The sequence below is a fragment of the Temnothorax nylanderi genome, unplaced genomic scaffold, assembly GCF_030848795.1.
Source record: "Temnothorax nylanderi isolate EJ_2023f unplaced genomic scaffold, tnyl_v1.0 TNYL_tig0021_pilon, whole genome shotgun sequence".
NCBI classification, from domain to species: Eukaryota; Metazoa; Arthropoda; class Insecta; order Hymenoptera; family Formicidae; genus Temnothorax; species Temnothorax nylanderi.
This window is the reverse complement of record NW_027249083.1, coordinates 452,146-474,345: the sequence shown is the minus strand read 5'-3', so window position 1 is coordinate 474,345 and position 22,200 is coordinate 452,146. Positions and strand designations below refer to the sequence as shown.

Here is a 22,200-nt window from a genome sequence, read left to right as displayed (position 1 = left end):
AAGTTTTATTTTTGAAAATTATATAAAAACAAAATATTTTAATTTAAAAATTCTTTTATATTATAACGTCTAAATTTTGGATAAAACTTCACGGGAGCCGTAGGCTGGAGACTCCTATTCCAGGGTATTCCGTAACGCGATAAAAAATTAGTTAATCGCGAAGACGTCCGCTTGTTCCTAAAAGCTTTTTCTTTTTCATTAAATTTCAAAGCAACTGTTTTATTTCTCGCGAAGCATGTGCGCGCGTTGCACGTGTTGTAAGCGTGAGTGCACAAGACAAGAGAGGCCAGAGAGGGAGAGACGAGACGCGAGAGGCTTGGGAGTAGAGAGGGAGAGTCGATCGACGTCGCCGTATTATGCCGTAAATCCGATTCCATGTATACTTGACATTAAATTTTCCGCCGGCCTTCTAAGCAGCGCTTAGCCGTTATGTGCAGCCAGTCAACCCGCTCTAAAGCCTTTCTCTTTGTGAGCCAATGCCTGTGCCACGTACCGAAAAATGTCCGCCTACCGTCGCGTCTCGTCAATTCACTCGCTGATCGCCGTGGCCGACGACGCGACGCAGAGAATCGCTGCCGGCGTAGTTACATTGCACCGTTCGACGGCGTTCGAGGAGAGAAGGAATCACGACGAACGTGCCTCGCGCGTCTGCCTCGTTTCTCGCGCCTCCCGCGTGCATAATGCAACAAGAATGCGATTAGACGATAGGCTGCGCCGGCGCGGATCTTCTGCCATTTCGAATTCGAACGCGAGCACACGTTGCTCCCTGTCCCTTTCGTCTTATTAGCCCGCAGTTGAACAATTTCGCGAGTAATTACGTAGCGAATGAATAATTTGGACGCGCAGCGCGTTGCTTCATTAACGCGAGAATATTATGTAATACATCTATCTCACAGTGATTAGAACAAATGATTCCGTTATCAGCGTTGATGGTTGCGTGACTTGAACTTATCACATCTCGATTTTTTTACTTCCTATATTTTTCATTAATTCCTGCAACTTGTTGAATAATTCTCACGCAATCATTCAAAAATATTTATTAAATATATTATACAAAAAGCGCGCGATTTATGCAATATTGACTATTACGGTCATTCGTACTTCGTTCCGGAGATATCTCCCTGAGTATCCGTTTATTTCTATAGCGACGGAAGTTGGTTGACCGAACGATCAGTAAAGTGGATTGAAGATTTTTGAAAGAATAGTTAATCGGTCGGAAGTAAATGATTCTCACTGCGTAGTCTCATCCATTACGTCTCCACACACGAAAATTATTTGATCAAAGTAAAAAATATATATAAAAAATGTAATTGCATTTCCTTTGCAGAAGGAAGTTGACGCTTCCAACTAGCGATTGCAGCTGCAGTCGCCGTCGTTTCGTGCGAGCGAAATTCTTCGGTACAACGTGCAGCCTGTGCTCTTTGCTCCGCGTGGCCTGGCCCGGCCTGGCCCGGCCCGGCGACGTGCGTGTGGCCGCGTGAGCGTGTGTAACGCCGGTTCCGTGCACGCGCTGGTTTGCGTGCGCCGATGGCCACGTGACGTCTAAATTCAGTCGGCCATTTTGGAGCATGATTCATTTGTTTAGAATGGATCGGATAGGAGTAGGAGGCGGAGTCACGCATACGAAATCTTCGTAAGCGTTTTAGCCTTCGTGCGCGGCGCGTCCGGTCCGAGCGGAGCGCCGAGACGAGAAAACGAACCGGCGCGGCACGGGCCCTCCTTCGTCGCGCTTTTCGGCGCCGATTCACCGACGCGGACGCGACGCCGCGACGGCCGGATTCGGCGTTTCTTCGGACAGCTGCGGCGCGTCAACGCAACGACGTGCCGCTCTTTTTCCTTTGTTGCGCCATTATTTCTGCCTCGGGAACGGAATTGGGTCTTCTTTGTTCGGCTGCGCCGAGCCAAAAGGGCTCGCAATTCCGTGCAACTCTTTCGGCGGAAGTCTCGAATCTTTAAAAATTATCCTTCCGTTACCAATTATTACACTCTTCTATTTATAAATATCACGTATGTATATGAATAATAAATTTATTGACTATAAACACCGCAGGTTTCTTTGCATTTGTACAGGAGATTTACTTGTTACGCGTGTATGTGTGTCTTTGTTAAGGATTAAGAGTACGGAGATTATTTAAATCAGATTCATGTTGCAACGAATAAAAAGTAGAGCGTTTCTCTTTTATTCGCAAACATAAAGCGGCGCATAAGCGCGCGAGGATAAAACGTAATCGGCCGCCATGGCCTCGCCCGTCCGAAATCCGAAATTGGACACCTCGTCCTTCTTTCTCCTCCATTACTTTTTTTTTCCTTTTCGTTGACGATTCTCTCGACCCTCGGTGTACCTTCGTAGCGAATTTCGCGCCCTCGAACAATAACCGGTAAGAGATCGCGGCAGCGTGTCTCGTCACCGCGGGATCAAGGAGCGCGACAAGGCCACGAGGTAAACGTTATTGCGCGAAAAGAAGCATGAATTATTTATTTGGCGCGAGTAAAAAAAGGAGAAAGGAGAACGATCGTATGCGATGGCGGCGCTCGTAGACATAGGCTTCAATAGGAAATGATTATGCTGCTCGTCGCAAGTCGAAAGTAAAAACAGTATTCTTATCGCGGAAAAGCGGTAACGCGATAAAATTCCAAAAATAAAATCTGTTAAATCGAGCGATCTCATTTAACAATTTCCTGTTGAAACAACAGAGGCAAAAAATAATCTGATTTATATACCCAAACCGTGCATAAATTTAAAGAGAATAAAGTACTTCTTACGCGCGTGAAAAATCAACGTTTTTACTCCAAACTGTTTTTATACGTATTACAGTTCTTATATTATTTCGACGAATATTTCGAAAGCTATTTATTTTATTTTTTATACAACGGTAAAATAAAAGCGAATGAAAAGTCGGACAAAAGATTTTCAACGCGCATGCATAACGAATGTGGCCGAAAACTAAATTTAGCGTACTTCAAATATGTGGTGTATAACGTAAAAAATTAACAGTCCGCGAAAGCGAATATAAATTCTCGGTGAAGAAACGTAACAGCGCGCTAATCCGACTGTTCGCGATTTATTATATTATTACAGCGGGCGTTATCTGTAAAAAATTAATAATACCAAACGAAATCTCTCTCTTCCCTCATGCGCGATGCGGCATTAATCTCTTCCTCTCTTTTTCTCGCGCGCGCACGACAACGAATTACCCTACTTTTTTCACGGGACGAACTCACGCTCCGCTCCGGCATTACAAAGAGTCGGCGATGCATGCTCGGCCATGAGACTCGACTGCGGTTACGTCGCAGTTCGTATCTCCCGTCTCGCTCGCTTCCTCGAGGATATTCGGGCCGGGCCCGAGACCGACCGGCTGTCGAATCTGCACGAGGGACATGTGACCCTGTGCCTGCAGTCGGGCAGCCGGTCGGTTCTGCATGTCGGGTGGGCCCAAGGTCAGTGCCAGTGGGTCAGTCGGACCAATCGCGCCACGGCACCGCCGAAGGTCTTCGCCGAATTTGCACTGCGACGTAAAATGGACGCCCGGTCCGCCTCGCTTGTCTTATTCCGACATCTAAATTACGGCGTATTTCGTGGGTTTTGCCTTCCACGTATTAACTTCTTTTTCACAAAATATAAGTTAATACATTTCCCTTATTATTTGTTAAATTTAATAACCCAAAATGTACAGATTATTAGTTTTATCGTGCAATTATCTTTTACTATTATTTTGCAAAAGTCTCTGCAATCTTTTTCAATATTGAGCTAAGAGTCTACATACTAATGTTCTAATAATATAAAAGAAATCTTGAGACAACAATATCCAGGCGATTCAAATTTATGTACGCGTAGGGTTTTCAAAGCGGAGAATGTTATTTTTATAGCTTTAAAATATGATGAAAATTGAAAATAATATTTTGAGATTTAACCAGGAAAAGAGTAATCATTTTTAAAAGTATCATACACGAATATGCATCGTGATTCATACATACAAGAGATGTATAATAAGTTCCAAGACGACATTAATACTTTCTTCTAATCTCATTTTATTTATTCCGCCACGTTTCGTCCATTCTTTTATTCGAGCAAACTTCGAGAGAAAAAATCTCTTCTCCCCCTTCCCCTCTCTCTCTCTCTCTTTCTCTCTCTCTTCATCTATCTATCTATCTATCTCTTTCTCTGTCTCACGCGCACACAGTCGCGTGTACATGCAGCAGCATGTCGGAAAGGGAACGGATAGGCCGGCATCCGAGGAGGCCTTGACCGTATCTCCGCTTATCGCGTCGCTCGCGCTGCACGCCCGACGTCACACGTCACGTTGGTTAAGTCATCCGACGACGACGACGACGACGACGACGACAGCGGCAACGACAACGACAACGATGGCGACGGCGACGGGAGCGATGATGACGCCGAGATGTTCTCGAGCGCGCACGTGCACAACCGACTGGAAGAATACTTTTCTGGCGATCGTTAACGCTGGAGCGCCTCTCTTCACAGCGCGGATGCATGTGCGTTTGCGATAAGGTATGCAGAGGATGCAAAAGATCAAAAGATCAAACGATACTATTCCCGACGAATTAAATGAAACAATCGTATATTAAATTCGCGAATATCTAACGAGAATATTTATTATCCAGAAAATTTATTAGAAATCCCTTAGAATTGTTTATATAAAGACAAAAAATATTTTAACCGTGTTACTTTATGCGGATTCTGATCTTATTAATTTCAGTGTTTAATTTTGGAGCATGAAAAATGTTTATGTAAGTGTTACGCTAAAAAAATCCGACAGCATCGATAAACCGCATCTGCGGTTCACCACGCGCGCGCGGATAAAGATTAAATTCTTCGCGCGAAACCGGTTTAGATTTTAAGAAACGTTATACCATGGCATGGCGAATTCACCGTTTATTTGACGTTATTCAATCACGGGGTTAAATAATTATTAAACGCCTGTCGTCTCGTTACGTCGTGTGGATACATCATTTATACTAAGAGAAATAGCACCTCCTTGATTACGAAAGGGCATCTCGTGCCGCCGGCAATGCACACGCGCGCGCTAGCGCGCGCGCGCGCGTCACATTGTCGCGAAGGTAATTAATTAAAATGAGAAAGGGCGCCGCTTTTACGCTAATTCCAATTTAATTTGCCCCACAATTATTTGCCGGTTGCGAATCGATAAATCATTATTGACTTTGTCAATAAATGCAAATGCGCTGGTGCGCTCATTACGCAAATCAAATTATTATTAATTAGTGTACTTTGTTTTATTAATCGTCTAGCTTGTCGTTCGATAATAACAAATTGCGAAATGTAGCGCGATATTTCGGTAATTAAGCGTACACCGCTTCCGCGCGCCTCGGAAAATTCCCTAGGTGAATCCGTTCGCGCACTTGTGTACATGTGTATGCACACACGCGGACGTTCGCGGACGCGACGCGAACGTGAGAAATATGGCGGGACAATCGTGTAAAAAAAAACCGCAATTCATCGATAGGAAAAAAAAGCTGGCAAATATTTCCAGGAAGACGTTAGAATTGTTATCGATCACGACGTTATGTCATTAGCTCGCGCGCGAGATCGAGATCCGTGCCGATCGGGATCTACGCGGGATCGCCCGCAAAATAAAGTCGACGGGGCACCGGCGCGGCGCGGCGGCACATGTGTCTCGCGTGCACGAATATTATTATTTTATTCTGACGTCAAGTACAAACGACCGTCGACACGCCGCGCCGCGGCGCGCGGCGCCGCGTGTGGTACCGCGCGGATACGTTCACTCGTTCTATCTGGGACAGACGGCGGGACGGCAAAAGGGTGTCTTCACGCCGTCGTTGTTGCGGTAACAGTAAGTGCAAGGTATGCTGACACAGAATAACGCGTGCATAAACGCACCGTAACGAAACGATGTTTACTCGTAAGTATCGTAGGCATCGTAATTGGCATTACGTAAGTACTCGTCCCTACGAGTCGCAGCGGTAGCTGCGGCAGCGGCAGCAGTAGCTCGCCACCTTTCTCCGCCGAGTATCGAGTCGCAATCAACGAACGGGACACTCGTCACACGATTCGCGCGATCGCCCTTGAGCCAAAAATAGTTTTTCCCCCCGTGATATTAATCTATCCGACGGCGGCTTCATTAGAAGTGCAATACTTTTGCCGCAGGTTGCGTCACATTCCAGTTGTTAATTAAGAACAAATACGTTGGGCCGTCGTTATTCTCGATCGGATTATTTCCGTATTTTCGTGTATCGAAAGCAATGTTTATAAAGATATCTATATACTCTTGATTGTTTCAGCATACTTTCCATACAATGTTAGTTATAATGCAATAATAAAATTTGCTACTTTCTGTGAAATGTTTAATGTAAATCATAAATTGTTGCATTTAAGAAATATTTACATATAATGTTAAACACATGAAAATTTTAAATTTTAATATTGAATGTACTGAGATCTATATAATAAACACTTCTTTGTTTTATTGAATCTAAAATAATATTATTTCTCTTTCATTGTTGATATTATAACGTAAAACGCATTCCAAATTATATCCGGAGGTCTTAAAGCAGAATAAAAAGCCACGAAAAAATGATCGAAAACAAATAAACAAAAGACCGCTGGTAGTTCGATGCAGTTACTTGCACTTAGGGGAGCGTTGAAGATCGAGGCGATCCAGAAACGATTCTAGTAGTTCGTACGCCGCCTGCATCGCGGAACTCGCATCGGGATCGACCGTACTCGCATCCCGCATTCAAATCGTCCCAGGGATCGTGGGACCGCGGGCGGCGCACGGGAACCGTCGAAACCGAGCAGCGATTTGCAAGGAATGTCAGTCCCGAGTTCGTAGCGTCCAAAAGGGCGGGCACGAAGAGCAGCACGATGAAACACATCAAACAAAACCGGAAAGGAACGTTCTCGCAGTAAAATAGAGAATTGCCGATTCTAACAGACGGCATAGCTTTCTTTGCGCGCGTCCAGCAATGTGTTTAGTAAAAAAAAAAGAATTGCTTATAATAAGAAAATTAATTGCGAATAATAATAGTCTCTTGTGCAATTATTCAAGCCAAACGTCATGCGAATTTTAAATGCGGAGAACTCGGAACTTTTCCGAATCGCGTGTGTACCATGTATACCTCACCCATAAAGTTATTAAGTTACTCGAATTATTTCATGAAAGAGATATACTCTAATGAAGAACGTGAAAGACGTACATGGTATACAGACGATCCCATTCACAGCCGTGAATTTTCGCTGCTCCGTCAGACACCCCCCCTCCCGTCAAGCGTACCGTTAATAACTCATGGAAGTACGACTTAACGGATCGTCAAACAATTAATAATTCAGCGACCGCGGAGATCTGGCCCGGCAGGGTCGGCTGGCGCGACGCCAATGTTTCCGCGCCGCGATAACCCATAAAACTTTCTCGACACACTTAAGCGCTCGTTTACACGTCGCGGAATTAAGCCAATTTTCCACTCTGTCGGCAATCTCCGCTCCGGTCGACGGGATCTATTTTCGTCGGAGGCGCGTCGCGTCGCGAGGGCGTGAAGCGCGCGCGCTCCGGCTTTTCCGCGACGGCAACCTTGAGGAGTCGCCGCGGATTCCTCCGGTGTTACGCGCGGCGCGCGCTTTCGGGCGCAAGCATGCCGCGGCGTGCATCTTGCCCCGTTTTCGCTTTCTCTCTCTCTCTCTCTCTTCCTTTCTCCTTTCCTCTCTTTTCCTCTCTATCTTTCCCTCTTTCTCTCGTTCTCTATGTGCCGGTCGCGCACGGTCATATTTTGGCGATACCTACTTGTTGCGCGGACCGACCTATGTGCACATATGTACGCCGTCATCTACATACCGCTGGCGTAGGTACAGTCGGCATCAGAGCGCGCGCCGGCTGCTTGGCACGAGCGCAAACAAAGTGAACGACCGCGACTCGAAATAATTTCGCTGCTTCCTTCGGATCGACCGACACAGCGATTCGCTCCATCGACGCTCCAGCCCCGTTGACTTACGCGCTTTTATCGGTGCATTTCGCCACTTGTGCGTCGCTCGACTGCAAGAATGATTTTGGTGCAAGCGTGGTCCTTTCTACATTGAGACGTCCAAGACTTGACGTCGCGATAAAATTTTACAGATTCTCAAAAGTATTCATTACAGCTGCGTAAGTTACGACGGACGAAATATATACCATAATTGGTGAAATAATTTTCAAAAATCATGTTGATTAGATTGTAAAATGCATTATGAAAATTGCAATGTCAATTTAGTGCTAATAAAGTGCCATTAAATACTGCATCGATAATATTGTAGTTTGTTGACACATAGGGGCGTTTCAACGAAAAAACAATTTCACAGATTGATATTTATAGTCCTTTCGTGTCGTCTTTGTCATTTGAAACTTCGCGAAATATCGCAAACGACTAAAATAATAATCGCATGACGGAGCTGATAAAGTCGTATGACCCTACTGCAGCAATCGTATGACCCTGTTACACCAGTCGTATACCCTACCACACCAATTAAGGGTTAAATTTTCGCATGACGAGTTTGAAAAAGGATCGCGGATCAAAGTACGAGCCAGCGTAATACGTGGAAAAAATTGTGCGTGCGGCGTGATATTGTTTTAATACATAATGCATTTTTCTCTTTAAAAGAGCATACGTGTCTACGGCGGTGGGTATGAAATACGCAAATTGCGCGCACGCACTAAAAAAGAAAAAAGTGGTACGATGCGTATAAAATAGTGAACAGTGTCTAAAAACACGCGCGTAGCCGGTGCACGTTCAACAGAAATATTAATAAAATACACACGATAAATCTAACTCAGCGGAACATAATCGTTTGAGAGCCGAACGCGTATTATGAATTCATGACTAAACCGGAAGTTAATAGATATTTAACGCGTCGCACCGCTCAATTGTCGTGCTCGCACGCACGAAAAGATTCGGCTAACTGGATTTTATGGTTATTAACGGCCAATTTTCCGAAAATCATCCGCAGACGAAAGCTGCGCGTAACGCGTTCAGCGTAGCGAAAATTCGGTACAATGTAAACTTTGTTTCACGTCTCTTTGATCGCTTATTGAGAAATTATTTCACGCGTCCTTGCAAATTTAACCGTTACCTCTGGGTAATCCCGCTGTAAACGCAATCGCCATTTTGGCAATCAATTTCGCAAATATCGTCCCAGACTAGAAAGAACAGCTATTTAATTGTTCATCGGGATAGCCTTGCGCGATCAAGTGGAAACTGGTATAGCACCTGATGCTTACGAGCGTTTTTGCGAGCAAATAAACTCGATGTAATGCAAATCAATGATGCGCAAAAATTATGCAATGATGTGCAGAAAAGTAACGCATAGAAATAAAATTTTACACGCGATTTATTCGGAATCGGTTATCGTAAAGTTATATCCGTCAACGTTGCAAAAACGGCGTGTGCGCAAATGTCGTTTTTATTTCAAATTAACAAAATGCGGAGTCGCGCGAAACGATAATGAGATATCGCTTAATGAAAAAAATTCCATGAAAACATACGTTTTCAGCAGTCAATTTTTTCCTATATTACAGACAAACTTTTATCAATAAAATAATATTTAATATATTTTAAGCTAAAAAATAAGCTGAAAAATAACACGATATGTATATTTCTATCAAAAAATGACTAACCAATGTGAGCATCTACCCAATTTTTATTTTAATAAATACTAAATCAGTCATCCTAATATTAAAAAATATTATGTGTTTTTAATTCCTGCATTATTTCTTTACATCAAAATACGTTTAAAATAGATTTTATATTTAAAATTTCTGTCGCATAAAAAGAGTTTATAAAAGAGCAGCCCTCTGAAAGGGTTAATCGTTATCGTACCCTACCGTCCTCCTACAATGTATGCGAGCCTAACTTACATAAACGCGATACCCGATAAATACATATCGTCATCTGTTGACTGCGGCGACCGAAACGGATATTTTGGCGCGGTTCTTTCTCTCATCGACGTTAACGAACTTTTGCGGTTGGTCAATTACAAGCTGGCTGACCGTGGACGTACACAAAAAAAACCGTCATATTACCTTTTTTTTTCGTCCGCCCCCTACTCTACCTTCGCGAAACTGTTGCCGCGACATTGGACGATCGACTGTACGTACATACGTATGTACATACGTACGTATGTATGCATCGGCACGCGGAAGCGAGTGCACATACAGGGTGTATGTACGTATATCGCCCCGGTTATGTATCCGGTATGAGTTTCGCTCGCGTACACGACCACCGTGTGTATTTCGACTGTGCGGAATAGTGTGCGGGATAGTCGACGGGTCGCCCTCCCGTTTCATCCAGCTTGGAAAATTTCGGGGGTGGCCGCTTTATAACCCGGCTGCTGCGGCTGCCGCTGACCTATATACTCGCTCACATACATACGGCGCGTGCACGTGTATGCACCCAGACACCGCACCGTAGCCAACGGCGGCGATATAAACACCGTTACTACTTGTTGCACCACTCCCAGAAACTGGGAGTAACTCGCGATTCGGCGGACCCCCCGTGGCTGCGAATCGTGGAGCAACACACTCCACTCGTCGTTCTTCGAAATATCGATCGGCAAATTTGACCTAATATTCCTTGGCGCCCCGTAGGACCGCGGAGGGTTAAAGCGCATGTTTAATATCGTAATTATTGTACGGTTCGGGTATTTAATTATTGCGCGGCTCGCATACTTGCGACGGAAAACGCGTGTTCCACGACACTCGTAAAACCGCGCAATTAATAGATGTCTGTTTAACCCGCGGCACGTAGTTTATAGAAATGTGAATATGGATTTATGGAAATATGTACAAGTTGATAATAGCGACTGTTTGATTTCTCACGCCACGCAAGTATTTTAAATTAATCGATTATAACGAAAAGATTACACGGGAGAGCGTCTGATATTTCTTCGTGGGCTAAGTAACATAATTCACGCATAGAGAATTATCGTTCTGCATACCAAATCTCGAAAACAGTTATCTATCGCTTTTAACTTAAGAAGAGGAGGAAAATATTAAAAAATACTATTACTACATATGTAACAGTATTTAACTACGACGCATTACTATTATGTTTATCAATAAGCACAAGCTTGCTTTTAATTATAGATACAAAAATCCGTTCACCGGAGCGAACTGAAAAATGCGTAGCGTAGAAGGGTAAAGAATATTAAAACGCACAAGAAAATGACATGCTGAAATGACGCACAGAAAAGCGTCATAATATACGTGCAAGCTGACAACTCGGTAATATCGATCAAATGCGACCGCGTTACCGGCACCCACATGTTTCGCACGCGAATAGAAGACCCAGCATTGTTGTTATAATCCAATAGCGCCAAATGGCAGTTACAGGCAGACTACTAACCTCGATTCGTCGAAACTACAGCTGGTGCACTTCGTTTTGCCTTTTTTCGGAAATCGAGTACATTGTTACATCGCCTGGGCGTGGCGTGGGCTACGCCCACGTAGACAAAAATGTCGACGGTTTCCGGCAATGTCGTAGTTAATGTAACCGCACGCGGTCGTGTAACCGCCCAGGGTAACAAACGTAATATCCCGGCGTGGGAAGGTAAGTTTCGCACACGGCGTCATAAATACGCGGATCATCCTAAGGTATCGCCCGTATCGAGAGAGACGCGACCGGCCTTCCACCAAATAAATTCGATCTTAACTTTCGCAGACGCGTTAGCCTTGGGGGCCTGCAAAAAGGGATCTCGATCATAAAACGGCCCCGCGTCTTTCGGCTCCAATTCAATCGCGAACTGATGGCCGTGAACCGTCTTCAATAGCTTCAATAACAGTCGATTATGCAAAGCTCATTCGGCCCATACGTATTCTTCGAATTGAAATCGAGGAGCTCGAGCTCAGAAATTAATCCATTATGCGAAGATTCAAGTGTTTTTTTCCCGTGTAACGCAAAAAGAGAAAAGAATTTTTTTTATAGATATCTATAAGAACGTATAAGCATCCCTAAGTATAAATAATATTTCGAGTCTTGTAAATTTAACGACGATGATGCGTCACATCGGTGCCTATTACGCTGCTGCAACTCGCCAAGTAAATTCAGCCTATTTTAGAGAGTGGTCAATTACATATCGTCTCGTTCGCCACAGATTTGCTCGCAATGGCGCGTTCGCAAAGAAATGTAAAGCTCTTTAACGCGAGCTTACCTTCATCCGGTTCACTCGACGGCACTGATTACCGATATTAGAACGGCTCGAGCGCGGGGAACGAGAGAAAAGCGGTACGGCATCCGACTTTAAAGTCCCCGAGCATCCTCTTTCCCGCTCTTCCCGTACGCCTGTGAAAACGTCCTCACGTTTCGAGCAACGTGCCGATGCGACGCGACGACCGGGGAGAGCAGGCGCGCACGGCTTTCTAAAGCGATTCGAGGTATATGTACACCGAGGGAAAAGCTTTCGGTGGAGTAAAGCACGAGGGGAAAACTCGGAACTTGGCGGGACGCGGCAGCGTCCCGGTTACCGTGCGGGTTCGCACGATATCCCGAATCCTCCCGATCCTCCGTGTGCATCAGACACGTACGCGTGGCGGAGAGTCGTTCTCGGCGTTCTCGCTGCACTAACGCCCGCGCACACGCGTGCAACGTGCAATTGACACACGGGCACACACGCGTGCACGCCGTACGTATGCTTCATCCTCGAAACTCGCCACGTGCTGATCGATGCGTTGCATGTGTGTGTTGCGTTAGGAGGTTTGTACGAGTGCTCACAGGTTTGCACAGTCGCGTGTTCGGTCACGTATAGCGCATATATATATCGAATGTGTACGTGTTGCGGTATACGCGCGCGCATGTGTATGTGCGCGCGCGAGGGTGCTCTCTCCGTGTTGACCCGCTGATATCTATATAGACGTACACGTAGGAGGCGCGCATGGATGCGCGCAAATGGCCCGGCAGTCTGCAACGCTGCTTGTGCATGTGCACGTGCACGTGCATGTGCTACCGGCTGCGCTGACTTGTGTCCGGGGAGGGACGTAGGGGAGAGAGAGAGAGAGAGAAAGGGTGGAGGAGGAGGAGGAGGAGGAACGGCGAAACGCGATGTGGAACACACTCGCTCTCGATGGGTCACTCTCACTCTCTCGACCGAGAGGGAAATTCGGCAGCTGTTTTAAACCCGGCTAACTGGTGAAACTCTACCACCGAGCCACCTCTGCCCGCTTCACCCTCCTATCTCGTCGTAGGTTGCTCTTGCCCCCGTATCCCTCCCTATTTTACTTTCCTCCTTCCTTCCGACGCGCCTTCGACGGACCCTCTTTGTCACTCCCCGTCACCCGAACGGTGCATCACGCGACGCAGTAGTATTTACGGATACGAAATCGATTTTTGCAATGGTGATTTCACCGCGCGGCTCGCGGTCGAGCCGCTCTAAAATTCACGCACCCGCCTTTGTCTCAAGGACACCGGGCAGTAATTTGATGGGAACCGACGAGAACATTGCACACCTGTGTGCACGTCTCGCCGCGTCGCGGCTTAATTCTAATTACGTTACGTATAGCCATTACACACCAGAATAAAACACATAAACGATGAGCACTGTTACAATACATTACATTAAGAATTTTGGTAAAAAGACACGTATTATCTAAGCGCGTTTTTTCAAATTTATATTGAAACGGAAGTTTATTCAACACACAAGCAACTTTTGATCTCGGATTAAGGCATTACCTCACAAGCTTTTATAACTGTTTGAATTAAACTAAAAATCAGTTTTAGAATTAAGCTATAAGCAGTTTACGAAATTTTGATACGATTTTATCGTCTTTCATTAGACGAGTTACTTTGGACTCTGCACTTTTGATATTATTTTAATCGTATGTGCATTTCTTACGTATCCGATATTCGTGAATCGTTATCAGTGCTAAGCTGTACGTTTTTTTCGTTCTATGCGCGCGCAGATATAACTAGTTGAACGATATCGACAAACGTAGTAGACGATTTAAGAAATTTCTACGATGATAAGTGTATTGCGTCGTAATAAGCTCTATTTGCATGAAATTAGAAAAAAGGAATTATTATCGCATACAGTCAGATAAACAGCAAAAATATTATATCTCCGAGGTATGCGCTTTTAATTATGTTACTCACTATATACGTTTATCGTCGAGGAGCGAAAATACAACGCTTGTCGCTTACCGGAATATTCGTTCGGCATTTTCAACTATCGAGTTTATGTCCGTGGCTTTTTTGTATGAAGCGACGTGCTGGCACACAGGCTTCAGTGTTTCCAGGACAGATATCAGTTGCTCTAATTTTGAGTACTAACAATGCCACCAGTCTCGCGCGGCTCTTTCGACGAACGCATACACGCGCGCGCGCGCGCGCGCGGGGCGCGAGAGAGAGAGAGAAGATCCTAAATATGGAAGCACGCAAATATAAAAGAGAACAGTATAGTAATAATAATGAAAAATGAAATACGACGGATAAAGGATTTCGTTGCACTCTAATTAGCCAAATGGATTCGTCAGATCTCGGATTAAGGCATTATCTCACAAGTTATTTATCACACGATAATTCTAGCGATATCACGATATACATTCAAGGTCCATTTCTGCCTCAACTTCGCGTACGTATAGATATAGAGGCATTGTGACTATCTGCATCTTCTCTATTAATAGAGGACTCCGACAAAATTGCATTCATGGATATACGTGAATGATATTGGTTGCTATCTATTGACTTGTGTCAGAGAATACAACATATACGTTATCTTTTTTATTTCATCTTAAAACGTGTGTATTCGCATTCTACGTAATGAAATAAAACTCGAAATATATTTTTATTTTCTCTCTTTCTCTCTCTCTCTCTCTCTCTCTCTCTCTCTCTCTCTCTCCCTACGTCACGCTTCATGATGAAACTCTTTTTATTGTAAGCGGATAAAATTAATCGATTTCTCGCACGGTATAGTCCGTATTTACAGCCTATTCTTCGTCGTCACGAAAAGAGCGGAAAGAATATTGAAAATTCACATCGCGCGCAAAACTCGCTCGCGTTCGAGAGCGAGCGAGCGAACCGCGACGAGCAGGCGCAGCCTGGTTTGGCAACGGACACAGCGCGTTCGACGGTCGTCCGCATCGCGAATGCACTTCCAACGTGTGTGCGTGCGTGCATGCGTACGTGCGTGCGTGCGTGCGTGCGTGCATGCATGCCCGCGTGTAACACACCGTGCACATTTGCGTCGCCCTCTTTCCTCCCTCCTTCCCGCACGCCATTCCTCTCGCTTCTTCCCTCCTTTCTCTTCGCGTTTCTTCCCGCTTCGTCGCGCGGACGCTCGTGTGGCAGTCTCGCCGAACGTATGGCTTTTTTACCACACACTGACCTGGGTTAACTCGGCGCGCAGTGCCGAATAATAAAACCGCCGGAACCACTGACCCTCTGTACGCATACACAAATGCATACGCATATGTGTGTGTGTGCGTGTGTGTGTGTGCGCGTATAAACACGCGCGCGCGCACGTACGGACGAATGCATGCGCTAACACCAATGTCGAACCCGCTTCGCCCTCCGGCCAAATATAAATGCGCTGGATGCATCGTGCACACACACACACACACACAGTAATAGTGGTAGAATGCACCGAGTGGCACATAAACGATGCCTCGAAACCGAGGGCAGGGCCACGGTCACCCGAAAATACGGCCGCGCCTCGTTCTCCTCGCCTTTCTCTCTATCTTTCACGTCTGCTATACTTTTCCCTCGCTCTCACGAATTTCCTTTCTTTTTCGTCGCCATTCGCAAGTTTCAATGGCTACGTACGCATCGCTACAGGCTGATTCACGAAACGCGACCCTAAAATATATATGTATGTGTTACGAGAATAAATATTTGATTGCATGTAATTTTGTCTACTTCTATTTTTATCTTTGCAATATCCACGTAGAGACTTCCCATATTTTCCTCTTTATCTATGAAAGAAAGTTACATGTGCACTTATGGAGTTAAACAGTGTCTCTTTATATTAATTTTAGATTTTATAAAAATAAGATATTCCCCGTTGTATTGTACAATGGACGAGATAAGTATTTAATATGAAACTAAATGTTAACAAGAGTTAATAAATTCTGTATTTAAAAAAGTAGAAATGAATGGGCTCAATGTATATTTCTTTGGCAATTAATACTCGAGACATCCAACATTATGTCTATCCACACGTTTCTAATGACATTACACACTTGCGGTTTTCTTTACCGCGTCTGAGCAAACACTTTATGTCTGAAAGCCACGTATCCTAATTGACTTAATATTTTTTCCGTTTTAAGCGCTTTTACTACCTACGCCTACTACATTTATTATTCGACAATCCAGATTTTATTCAATTCATCACGGAATCCACACACCATTCGAACAGAGTGCAAAAGAATATATTGGACCATATAAAAATAGAAAAAAAAAAGAAAAATTTTTTTCTTATAATATCTTTTAGAAGATAATGAACGTGTAAAGTAGCTCGAAGTTATTTAGTAATTTTAGTATAATAATCATCGCAAAAGAAGCTTTAATCTTTAATGATAAAGAAAACTTTGTCTATTATAGTCCGTAGAACGTTGCCTATAGTCCCTAGAAAAATTTGGATTGCGTGGGTTTATCGTCTATTACGAGCAAATCTGTATTGAACGCACGACACAGAAAAGTGGTCCGATACGACGATTATGGTTAGAGCACTCCTGAAACAAAGCGTCCGCTGTCCTACCGACAACCACGACCTATCCGAATGCGTGCCAGCGTGCGTATGCACGCTGTGTATAAGCGAAAGGTTTGTCAAGCTGTTCGTTTGTACCGAGTTCGCGAGCATCGCGAGCATACATATCAAGTAGGGAAAGAATAACTCGATGAATAAAAGCAGCTCAAAATGCCAAAATGAATTTTGGACTATTCATTTTATGTGCAGAATTTTCTGGCTTTATCGCAATGTTAATTATTAGCGTTAATAATTTTATTAGATAAAAAAAATAGAGAGAGAGAAAGAGAGAAAAAATATAATTTATTTGTAAATATAAAATATTAAAAGATAATATATCCTGAGACAATATTATGATAGCCTTGATATCCGGATATCTAATTCAATGTAATTTCAAATGAATACCGTGGATAACGAATAATTTCTTTTTCTATAGAGACATGATTAATCGTGCACTGTTATCTTGACGAGTTCGCGTGGCACATGTTAATCGTTATTCGGAGATTTCGATTCACGTATCATAAAGCGAGAGATCAACCGCGGTCGAACTCGAATTCCCAATGCGCGTCGAACTATCGTAACTAGCGTGATACCACGAAACGCAAGTTAAACGCTCGTTCTAAATGAACTCGCGGGAGTTAAAATTCGACCGCGATGCGGTCGAGCCGCAGCTCGAATTCGTCTTTCGGATCGCGCCGCACGAACGGACTGTCAAAGCGCGCGGTGTATATATCGGTATCGATAAAGCGCAATTAGCGGAATTGTGTTGCCCGCACACACAGTTAGCGCGCGAGCGGTAACAATGAGTCGATTACGCCTTTTTTAAATATCGGCTCCACGATCGATCCACGTTCTATCCCGACATCGATTGCGACGCTCTAAACAATCTGAAACCAGATACGGACGGTCTGACTCACTCGCGACATTCGCGCGACTATGTCAGTCAATAACCCGTGACGCGACGCGATGATAATCGCGAAGAAAGAGCCCGATATCAATGCGCAAAATCAAATTAATTTATCCAATTTTATTGATTGTTGCAGAGAAAAAAAAAGAAAGATATTCCAAAATATGTTGCTACCTAAATTGCAACATCCGGTATAAAGAATTCCTTCTTAATGAGACGAGACAAAACTATAACCAATTGTCAACAAGAAATAGTCAAATAACCGATCTATCCCAAAATACTGAAAATACTCCTGATTTCTTGTAAATGTATTCCGGAACTGAAATGACAGAATAACGAAGCAACCACTGTTTCGAACGTCAATTAAAGCATTCAGCGCTTTACTCGCATCGCATAACGATAACGTTTGCTAAAAGAACTTTTCGAAATCTGCAGGTATTACGGCTTTCCCCGGCCCGCGGCACATCAGAGAAGATGTATTAATCTTATCAGAGAGCTCGCGATTCTCTCGGCAAAACCTCCTCGGTGGAATCTCTATACAAGGACGCTCGTCGTCTCGATCGCTCGCGAGTCGAGTTGTATATTTGCGTTCCGTTCGTCGTGCATTATCTACAACCGCAGCAGGGATGATGAAAGAGCCAGGCACTTCATTAAGAAACAGGCGGACGGTTCCACCAGGGCTGTTGATCTCCATTGTTTACGCGCGTCGGGTATTTAAACAGGAATTGAACATCTCGAGCTAATTGTAAGATATCTTTGCTTTTGATGCTCTTCGACAGATTAATCGTCACCACTTGCTTCAACACACGTCCGTGTTAAAATCAACATGGACGAATTCAATATTCTTACAGACCTACTATAAATTGTCCAAAGACTGAAGGCAGATCGATCTTATCGTCAGTTTTGCTTCGTGTTTCAAGAGTAATCTTATATAATGTTCTACAATCAAAACGTACGTATACGTTTCAGTTAAAAATATATATAACCGGTAAAGCAAAGATCGGAGCGAGTCAAGATACCCTCCGTAAAAATTTAAATCATGCAGCAGATAGATAAACTCGCGTGTTTAGCAGTCAACATCGAATAACGTCCCGTAACATAATTTCTAACAACATACTACAGCCTAACAGTGAATCGCGGCGCGGTCGCTCTCCGTAAGGACCCCCCTCACCGTGTAACGTATCCGCGCGCTTAAGCGCGTAGGCGTTGTAATGACTGCGGTTTCATACACCGCGCTCCACAATAGGTTTCACAATTGTTACGGCACGTATCCATGCCGCGTGGTCTTATTGCGCGAGAAAAGTGATAGTTTGTAGCATTGCACTTGGGTACGCGGCGGTGAGGTAACGCAGCGCGCCAGGCTGCATCTCGTTATCATTTGGCTTTATCAGCGCGTACGCGCGCGCGCGCGCACGCGCGACGGCAGCAGCAGCATCGGGGCGACACGGTGCTCCATTGAGTGTCGCTGAACATCGAATCAAAGCGACTCCCTTTGACGACGACTTTCCGTCAACAATGGCGTATACTCGTCCAAGTCGAAAGGTCGCTATCTGCGAAAACAACGAACGAGCTGATCCCCTTTAAGGATCGTCTGGTCCATCCGCTTAATTGAAGAGTTTACCCGAAAACCAGCGTACGAAAATTGGTTCTTCGTCACACGGCGATATTACGAAAATTATGCAGCTTTCCATCGATTGTAAAAATTAAAAATTGATTGTTAAAGAACAATGCTTTTAGAATATATGTGTATTTCTTGCGCGTGTCTTATTGCGATGATTTTTTGTGTTCGAAATATGGACTTTGGCCTATTTTTAGGCAATCTTTTTGAATATTCTTTCTTTACATGAGACGTTAGTTATTTATACGGCTCTTTTAGCGAGACTATCCGTTTTTTATTACGCCCGATAAACGCTTACGGAAGAGCGATCACGAAATTTTTATCTTAGGCTATACAATCTTAGATATTGTACCGTGTTTAATTTAGCACAGTCGTTGTAAAAATTGCAAGAGACTGATAGCAGGTTATTTTTTGCATTAAGTACGTCCAGCCACCGACGGAAAAACATGTTTGCTCGTGTTACCGAAGGTCATAAAGCAAAAATGGATCCGGATCTAACTTCACATTTTATACCTCACCTAATAAGAATTTCATTTGCATGTCAACTACGTAATTGCGGCTCCTTACGTAACACTAATCATATTTCATTTATATAAATATATCGCTATTTTATTTTTCTTTCGTTGCGTTTACGTTAATGCGATAAAAAATAACGGCGAACGAAGAGAACCCGATCCTGTAACATTATTATTAATCGCAACCGAAGTGCGAGGCATGCGCAAAAAACGTTAACGTATTCATCGATGCGGCGGGAGGAAGTTGCATTTACCACCACATAAATTGCCAATTCACTTTGCGCAAACACGACCGACCATCCGACGTACGAATCAACGTCGTTCAAATTCGCAATAAGGATTCTAATCCCTTCAAAAAAATTCCTCACTTTATCCGTCCTGAAAACTTGCTAAACGAAAATATGTGGTTCGAGCAGTCGCGCGAAGCAACAGCTTCGCTAGAATTATCAATATCCAGCTGCTAAGAAAATCGTAAGCCCGTTACACTGGCTGGCGAACCGAAAATCTCTCGCTTTAATAGTATACAATTTGCCACAAAGTACGTACCTCGTTATACCTCCTTCTATGTCCTGCAACGTGTGAATTTACACACGCACAGCTGGCAGCCTCGCTCGTCGAAGGAAGAGATATCGTAGCTCCTTACGCGATCGGTCCCCGCAAACTATCACCTCTCTGCACCTTTAGGCAGTCGTCAAGGACGAGCTTTTCCGATCCTTCTCTTCCATGCGATTTCAAAACTCTTGAAGATTAACGTCTCTTCTTGCCAACACAGAACTCCCGTTAACGTAAATCGCGCGAGCAGTTCGTGCGGTTTCGAGAGTCGGATCGTTCGAATTTGCGGAAGCTCGATCGGCGCGAACGCCGCGACTCTCGTTCCCGTTGCTCCAATTCACAGAACGCGGCATAAACGCGCGCCGATTCGCGCGTGTGTTGGAGATACACTTTTTATCAGACTCGCGTTCGGGAGAGACTGGGCGAGAGAGTGATACTTGGTGCGCGCGATTCGTCGCGGAGCGGCGCGGCGCGGCGCGGCGCGGTGCAACACTCGGCGAACACGACGTTGCCTAATTGCACTAATCACTCGTGAACCGAATCCTCCGGCCTGGTATCGCGAAACACGATATCAACACTGGAGAGACGGAGAGCGAGACGGTGAAAGAGAAAGAGAGTGAGAGCGCGCACCCTATGCACCGCGCTGGCTACGCCGCGATGCAACGGACTGCACACTGCACCGCGCGACGGAAATCACGCCGCGCGGTATCGTTCGAGATTACGATAAGCGGCAATTACCGGGGAGAAAAATGACAATCGCACGATAATTCTCACCGTTCGCCGTATCCTCGGCGCTTCTCGCGACTCCGCAATGCGCACCGGATGGGTCCGCGGGATCCGCGGAAACCGCACCTGTCTCTCTCTCTCTCTCTCTCTCTCTCTCTGCTCTTCTCTCGGCGCGCCGGTAATCCTCGTAGAAACAACGATCTCGAGTTGCGTCGATTATTAGCGTTTACGTCGCGCCGTTCGCGTCGCCCGCTATTGCTATTGCCGCGATCTGCATACGCGTCTACCGACGCACACATACACACATACACACATGTACACGTAAACGGCGCGCACACTTTCGGTGGGGAAAACGTTCGCTTTACGATAACGACGCGTCTTACTTTCCACGAAAATAGACGCTTACTCGCGTCCTTAAGCTAACCTAACCGCGCATCGACGACGGCACGCCGGCAGCCGGCACTGCACACCGCGCGCGGAGAGCACCGCGGTCCCCGTGTGCGTGCGCGCGCGCGTATATACCGTGTGGAAAGTGCACTTTAAGTGCCGTTCGCGAAGCCGATTCGCCAACTTTGCTTAAAGTGTCTCTGTTTCGCTGACTCGGACGACATGTTGTTCCGTACTGGCCGTCTGCACGTTCCGTGCATCCAGATAACACCCGTCGATTCACTAACCTACCTCACTCCTCCGCTATAGGGTGGTCCAAATTATGCGCGCCACGCTCCGCCGAGCGCGCTCGAGTATGCCGTGCCGGCCGCTCGTCCGCGAACGCCGCGCCGCGCGCCGGTTTGCGCGGTCGACCGGTCGCACTTGACTTTCCGATGTAGGTACTTATTTCGAGGGTCGGAACGATGCTACCGCGGTACCACGCGGCGGATAACTTTTAACATAAATTGTTTTTATCATAATTTTGCATCGTAACATTATATAATTGTTTTATAACTCAAACTGTCATTTATTCTTTTTAGGACGGTTTTTTATTACTTAATTAAATAATCCAATATTTTTTATCACATCCGCTAGATAATTAGACATATCTTTATTCTGCGAAATATATTTTTCAATCATTCTTAAAGTCAATTCAAGCATCCACGCGATTAGCAATGAAAAATTTTTTTACGATTGAGTGTTCTTTTCTTAGCTCACAAAGTACGAAGTAGAAAGATCATAGAGTCGTGAATTTATCATT

General features: G+C 44.8%; 1 protein-coding gene across 9 annotated transcripts in view; it reads right to left on the bottom strand.

Annotated features, from left to right (window-relative positions):
• Positions 1–21,617, bottom strand: part of Eip93f (Ecdysone-induced protein 93F) — a 119,434-nt gene extending 97,817 nt beyond the window's left edge. For 4 of the 9 annotated variants that reach the window (XM_071700164.1, XM_071700155.1, XM_071700162.1 and 1 more), the window contains exon 1: positions 20,280–21,617. The gene's annotated coding sequence lies outside the window, so the exon portion shown is untranslated. The remainder of the gene's footprint in view (positions 1–20,279) is intronic. The other 5 variants (XM_071700157.1, XM_071700159.1, XM_071700161.1 and 2 more) reach the window with 5 other exon arrangements.
• Positions 21,618–22,200: the final 583 nt, after the last annotated feature.